This window comes from Heterocephalus glaber, unplaced genomic scaffold, assembly GCF_053883595.1.
Source record: "Heterocephalus glaber isolate CG9 unplaced genomic scaffold, H.glaber_assembly_v1.0 deba00001538, whole genome shotgun sequence".
Classification (NCBI taxonomy): Eukaryota; Metazoa; Chordata; class Mammalia; order Rodentia; family Bathyergidae; genus Heterocephalus; species Heterocephalus glaber.
In genome coordinates this window covers 8,933,403-8,941,252 of record NW_028258333.1, presented here as the reverse complement: position 1 = coordinate 8,941,252, position 7,850 = coordinate 8,933,403, and the positions used below count along the sequence as shown (strand labels likewise).

At 34.2% G+C, this 7,850-nt stretch overlaps 1 protein-coding gene across 8 annotated transcripts in view; it reads left to right on the top strand.

The window, feature by feature from the left end:
- Cdh18 (cadherin 18) overlaps positions 1–7,850 on the top strand; it is a 924,665-nt gene that overhangs the window by 469,417 nt on the left and 447,398 nt on the right. The window lies entirely within an intron of this gene.

The following is a 7,850-nucleotide window of genomic DNA, read 5'->3' as shown; positions in this document are numbered from 1 at the left end:
ACCACCTGCCTCACAAGAACAAGGTCCTGAGTTCAATCCTGGGACCAAGAAAAGAAAGAAAGAAAGAAAGAAAGAAAGAAAGAAAGAAAGAAAGAAAGAAAGAAAGTAAGTTGAGAGGGAGTGCTTGTGAAAGTCAATATATCAAATACCAGATTATAGTCAAATATGATTGAAAATGACCTCTGTACAAAGTCAAAACAGTTTTTCACTAAATATTTTTTAAAATAGGGGTCTAAGAAATGAAGAAGAAAGAACTCAGTTTTAAAATCTATCTACAAAGTCTCTAGATAAATTTTAGAAATGGTTAATTAGATGGGATCTTTAATGTTTCAATTTAAAAGCTGTATCAATTAGATTCCTGTTATGTTGCAGGTAGTGTGTATATAGTAGAAAAATATAGAGGATTTTAGAAAGAAAAGAATCTGACTTGGAAAACGAGATGAGGAAATGATCAATGTTGGCAATGGCAGAAACAATAGGTGTAAGACTTTCAGCATGCACAAATGAATATTAGTGGGTGAAGAAATCTTGAGACACAGAGAGAATGGCAGTTCCATTTAGCCAATGTCTTGAAGCCTACCTAAATATAAGATTAACATGCCTGCAATGTCGTAGAAATAAGTGTATCCTATCTACACTTTGATATCACCACTCTGAGGGCCGGTATTGGGCAGGCTGAAGTATTTAGTTCACGGGTCTCCTGTCACTGTCCTGTAATTCCTCCTGGCTGTCAGTGATGAAAAGGACAGGCTTAACAATGCAGAAGCTTCATGGATTGTTCCAGAACATGAGATTGAGTTGCAGTATAAAGAAAAAAATAATTATAAAAGATAACCTGATATACAAGTTTATGACATCTCTTGTTCTAAGTAATCTTGCATCAAACCTAAATTAAGGGAATCAACAAATTTATTCCTGTCACCTATTCTGGGGAATGTTTCAAAGATACTGTTTTCTTTTTAAGGTATGCTGTTTTTTGTGAGTTGCGTGGCCTCTAAAATCTTTTCATTGAATTAAAAAATCAGACTTCAGGTCCTTAAGTATTATTTCCAGTCATATATAGTATCTTTTTAAGTTTTCTTTCCAATAATAAGTATAATGCATGCTCTATAACATGCCCTGCTTCTTGTGCACATATTTAACCTCTATATTCAAAGTATGGGAAGGTGATAGAGTTCATATTTCAATTTTTCCTTTAATTTTCTCCTATAAGCAATTACACATGCTAACTATTTGGAAATCCTTTTATAAAGCAACTTTGAATAAGCAAGGAAATGATAAAGCTGAGCTAATCACACACTGAAATGGAGATCAAGCTCCTCATGCATTAAAATAAAAGGAAATTGTGAGATTTCATTTGACGATTTTGCATGCTGCTGAATATGCAAATGTCCCTACTATACTGAAAGTTAATTCGATATACTTTTAGTTGTACATTTTTTCCGCAGTGGCCCAACCTTATCATGAAACTTCCACAGGTTTACCATGTGTGCCTTTGTAAATGTGAGAAAAGTTCTGTTTATTAATTAGTAATATACAAGGTTTAAAATTAGTAAAATGGCTTTAATTACTAAACAATTTAAGAATTAGAATTTTTTTCTATCATGTCTTCTGAATTCATATAATGTCAGCCCTCTCCTGTCCTCTTTTCCCTTCTCCTGGCTTCTTCCTTACCTGGTATCTCTCTCTCTCTCGCTCTCTCTCTCTCTCTCTCTCTCTCTCTCTGCATTTCTCCACGTAGATGTTCTATCATTGATCCTTAGAAACAGTGCCTGTAGCTGTGTATCACCACCACCATCATCATCTGTGAATCACTCATATGATGATGTCACCCACTCAAAGCTCTTTCCAAAACTGCAGTTTCATGTTGCCACATGACTCTTGGACATTTTCTCAAAATGTTAGCTAGCACCTTAACATCAGCATATTCCTATTTGAACCCATTAATGCTCCTTAACAGAAGTGACGATTTTCTTCTTTCTTTTTACTCATGATAATGCATGTTTTTCTTTCCAGGACAACCAAGTTAGAATATTCTGATTCATTCTCCATTCTACTACCATGTTATATTTAATTCTTTAAATGTTTCCAATTTGCATACCTTTCCTTTGTCTATTCTTATAGCAACATCAATGCACTCATTATATCTTTCTGAATCATAGCTATAATTTTGCCACAGCATTTACAATCTATATTACAGCAAAAGATTCAGTCTGGTGTACACAGATACTACCAAGTATTCAGCCAAACTCTACATAATATACTCAAAGTATTGGAAGCTCCAGACAGTATTTCCAGCATGCCAAGTTTACCTTTAGAGTGGGCTTCTGTTCTGATTTCCCTGTTTCTACACTTTACTGTCTAAGATCTGAAATCTCTTAACATTTTTTCCACTCCTTTCCAGCCACTGTCTAGTTCACTAACAGTGCAACGGCATGGAATCCAATCACTCATGCTACTTGACAATCATCTTCCTGCCCAATTAGCAAAATCTAGAGATGGTGATAGAATATAGTGCACTTTGTGAATCTGAAGAAACTTTCTATGGAGGTCAATGAACCCTTTGAGAATCGTTAATTAGTGCAAGATATGTTGCACTTGAGTCACTGAAGAGGGGAAAAATGACAGCAACTATGTGCTGGGAGCAAAACCTTCTGCAGTCATAAAAATCTCACATGAAGAAAGGCCTCAAACTTGGTTTAACGCCTTGCTGTTGCCATCTTGAAATTATTCATGATTTTAACAAGAGTCCATACATTCTGTTTTCATATAATTTTAAAATACATTTTATAATTTTAGGGCTCCTATTCCCTTAACTATATAAATTGTCTTCCACTCAGTAATATAGAATTCTGCCTTTCAATGCAGGATAACAGGTTGCTATTTTATGTTTCTCATCTTTATTAAAAACACTGTAACATTCTGTGTCTTTGTCATTTACGTGGAAAATACCTTCTTTTGTCCCCAGTTCCTTGACTCTGCCAGCTCCAAAATGCCAAATGTCACATGACAGTTCACTTCCTATGCTGCCCAAATTAGCATGGCTCATGTCTGCAAGCTCACTGACCTTCTTTCTCTGTTTCATCAGTTTTGTGACCATAAGCTCTTCTGCTTTTTGTCTTATATCTATAACTTTTTCATTTGTATCCATTTTAAGAGATCCTCTCCACTGACAAACACTACTTCTAGTTTTATTTAATACTTTCCTTCACACCACACTTTAGCAAATTCATTTTTAAAAATAGATTTTATCTATAATTATTTATAAAATTCTCGTCAAATTATATTTCTAAACTTGGTTGTTTCCCCAAATGTAGTTAATATCCATAAGACAATCATTTATTTTTACCTAAAAGTCATCTCTACTTCTTTTAAGTTTTCTCTGCCAGTGAACTCCTGGACTATATAAATACTGTGACCAGAATCAAAAGAACCGCCCTGAATTCTCATCACATTCGTCCTATGATAAATTTTTCTATTCTTAAATTGTTTAAATATTTTGTCAATTCATCTACACATTTTCTCTAATAGAGTTAAGTGTTGAAATCAATGAACTCACAATAAATTATCAGATTACTTTTGAGGACCTCCAATTTGGATCCTCAAAGTTTGATCACTTTGGTAGCAGAGTAGAGATTCGGTTGTGAAACCAAAATGTCCATTCATAATCAAAACCATCCACTGAATCATAGCCCATGCTTTTACAAAGAATAGAACTGATGCATAATCAACTTTCCCTTACTTCTATTTCATCTTTCCATTCTGCCTCTGCTTTAATTTAATTTATATACAAGTTTTATTGAACATTTTGTGGCTTCCTCTCACCTTCTCTGCTCTACTTCTTTTTGTTAAACTCAGATCTTCCAGTAAGTAATCTTTCGCTAGTCAGAATAAATTATGAAACCTTTATATAATTGGACAAATTCCTATGTGTGCCTCTACTATAGAACAATATTGTGATGAAGTGTTGCTGTTTAACTTTCCTTCACCGTGTCAGATATTCCTTGAGGGAAGGATAATACATTACCCATTTTTGTACTCCATCACATTTACACTTAGGATGAACCACACTGAAGCAAAATTGGGAAGGGAAATTACTGTATATTTTCCATTTGTTCTCCTGAGTTTATTAGTGCTTAAGCATATGGTGACCAAATCCTATGTTAGTTACACTGTGCATCAACCTGTACAAACACAAAGTGGCACAGGATGACTTGATACAATATTGATGAATGAATGATTCATGAGGTTGCCCAGAAATGGTCCAGAAAAGAATAGAATTTGTAAACCTTCTTTTCATTTTACTCAGCTCAGAAATATCTAAGGGTTTTTTAGTAAATTCTGGCACTGAGATCTGAAAAGGGAATATAAGCACAGAACAAAATACCATAAATACGATGTACTCTGTAAAAGCGGTTGTCCAGAAAATTATGTAGAACTATTTTAAAATTCAAATAACTGCATCACAACCTTTGGATATTCTATTGCAAGTAGGTCTCTAGAGAAATATTTTTTAAATATAGGGTTTTTTTGAAATATTTTACCATCAATCAATTTTTTTATTTTGGGCCTTCTACTATTTAAAATTCATTTCCACTTCTATCTCTCCCAAGGGTACTCTATAACCTCACTCAAACTTATTGATTTTTCTAAATATATAAAGGAATCTTTCTATATATGGATTATGAAGTTGACGATATCATGTTTTAATAACTTTTTCTAGTTTGTTAACTTAAAGCTAGAAGACCTGCATTGTTTCTTTTTAAATCTTTCAACGAACCTAGGTCAGTGCTATCACATCTGACATTCTGTGCAGTGTCCAAATATATCTAATCATGTATAATGTTCGCATTATATGCATGTTTAGTGCCAAGCATGTTGAAGAGATTCAGAAACTTCTGCCAAACTACACTTTCCAGCAGGTTTTCTGAAACAGCATTAAGATAATTTAAGGTCATTATAGTTCTCAATTAGCAATAACATGATAGAGAAATGGATATGAACAGAAATATTCAAACAAAGCAAAAAATGGACAATAAACATTCTAGTAATCACATGAATAGAAGTTGAAACAATGAAATATTAATTTTAGTTGTTGAGTAAGCAAATGGAAAAAATGTTATTCTTCAAGGGTAACAATGATTCAATTAATTGTTTACTTTTCTTAATGGTTTAGGAAGCAATAAAGTAATCATGAGTTTTAAGAAATGTTCACGTATTTTACTTGGTAGTTCAAATTCTCGCGTATCATCACATCTATTCAAGTTCAATTAAGTAAAAGCTCAAGTAAGGAATTATAAACAGAATTGTTCATTGGCACATTATTTATAATATCAAAAACTTGGCGGCAACATCATTATTCAGTGATAGGAAAAGATTTAAAGTGTATTACACATATATTTTGAGAAAGAATAGTGGTAATTTATTGAAAATGTTGGATAAGAACTTTCTGTGACATAGAGCAATCTGCTATATTAAAACTTAAAAGGCAAGATGTATACATCAATTTTCAAAAATCTCATAAAATATTCTTAGTAAAAACAATAGTAAGTTTGGGACATACTGTATGCTTCTAATTTCTTGAATGGCAACATATTCACATGAATAATATATTTGAAAATATCAATGATTTGGTTAACCAGAAGTTCAGTATAATTAAATATTAATGAGACACCTCTTACTTTCTCAAACTAATGTTACCAAAAATGATTTTAAATATTTTCTTCTTTCCTGGTACTATAAATATTACATTAAAAATTCAATAAAATAATTCTTTGATAGCTCACCATCTTATAATGCCTCAGGGTCAGCTAAACATCGATTTTCATTATATAGCATGGAAAAGGTAAATACAGAATTTGGTGAATTCTTTTCCCAGGATATTGGATTGAAACTATAGTTTCTCTTTTAATGAAACGCTGCCAGGTAAAAATTTGTTTATTTGTAATTTGCTTCTTGCTACTATAAATGGAACAGAGAAAAGAAATATGAGTTAAAATATTAATATTAAACAATCACTGGGACTCAACTAAGTTATCTAATGTCTTCCACATGCCAAAGACTGTACGCGACACATTTTTATGTGTAAAATCATTTAATGCTTAAATCAGCTGTTGTGTGAGGATGGCATTTTAATCTACACGTGAGGTAGTATTTTGGAAAGTAAAATAATAAAATTGAATAACTAACTGTAGAGTTAATATGCACCATAGACATATGGCTTTAAATCTATGTCTCTCACCTCCAACATAGGGTTCCCTACAAAGCACTGACCTGCATTAACTTGTATTGTGTAAGATAAGTATTTTATTAGTTTCCATTGTATAACAAAACAGATGTAGAAGCATAGAGCAATAACAGAAGTAAATTTATGTAAATTTTGCTCCATGTCTATTATGATTAGATCTGACTGTCCCCCCAGGGCCTCGTTTGTTCAGCGATGGGGCTCTGGAAGGTGACTGTGGAAGGTGGGAGCCCTGTTTCCGTGGGTGTTTTCATGCGCTGGTGAGATCAGCTGTCAGGTGTGTTTGCAGGAGGTGGGTTGCAGGTGGAAGAAGGATCACTGGGAGGATGAGCTGAAAGGGGAGATCTCACTGCCTGGTTCCTCCCTTCTCTCTCTGCTTCCTGTCTGCCATGAAGTGAGCAGCCGTCTGCTGCACAGGCCCATCCATCATACAGTTTCTGTCTTGGAGGCAGCTGACAATGGACTGTAATCAGGAGACAAAATAAACCTTGCCTTCTTTAGACTGCAGGCATCTGGTATTTTGTTCTAGTGACAAAGTGGCTAAGACAATGTCTAATCAACTTCTGCATATTAAATTATCCTAGGAAGCCTAAGATACAGATGTGATCATTTATTTTCTCTGTCAGCTACACTGAGTTAGGTGATGCCCAAGCAGCAGGTTGTGCATTATTTCTGTGTGGGATTGACTGTGAGAGTGTTTCAGAAAGATGTTAACATTTGAATTTTTAGACTGAGGAGGGTAAATTCCCCTCACTGATATAGGTTGCTATCTTCTAATCCTCTGAGGGCCTGAGGAGAGCAAAAAGCCAGAGCAAAGGCAAATGCACTGTCTGCTTGAGCAGGTCCTTCCCCTTTCGCTTGCCCTCAGGAATCAGTGCCTCTGTTCTTAAGCCTTTGTCTTTGACTGAAATTGAGTTCCTCTGGCTCTCGGGCCTTTGAGTTTGGATTTGAGCTGGAACAGTGAGCTCCTGGTGCAGTTCTTGGGGATTAGCCCATGTCATTGTGAGTCAGGCTGTCACAAATCTTTCCAAGTAACTATAGATATACATTCTTTTGTTTATGTTCCACTTGGGGAACCCTGACTGGTCTACTAGATATTATCCTTATGGACATTTTACTGGTGAGAAAATAACACATATTGCTATGCAAGTTGCCCTGTCTCTTTGGTTCTTGATACTGTGTTTCTAATTACTATGCCATGGCTATTCTAACTAAAATACAATTTGCTGAAATGATGCTTTTACATCTTTTAAAAATATTTTAAGATCTCAAGGTGAACCCTAGTCAAATTTCTTGCAGCAAAATATTTTTTTCAGAAGGAACATCCTTTGTTCTGACCCTTATAAGATAGATAAGCAGGTCTAATTATAGAGAAATTAAGAAAAACAGGCCATCCTAGGTGTGAAGGAAGTAGAGGAGCTAAAGATGATAAAAGCTTTGTCAACTAAAGAAATGCAATGTGATGGGTCTTTAAAATGTGAATTAATGTAGACTGATGAGAATTAACTATAATTTCTCTAAATTGCAATACTCCTGGTAAATTCTTAATATTTTAAATTTAGTAATATCATCAGCACCTTCATTGTAATAATTTTATTTTACTAAG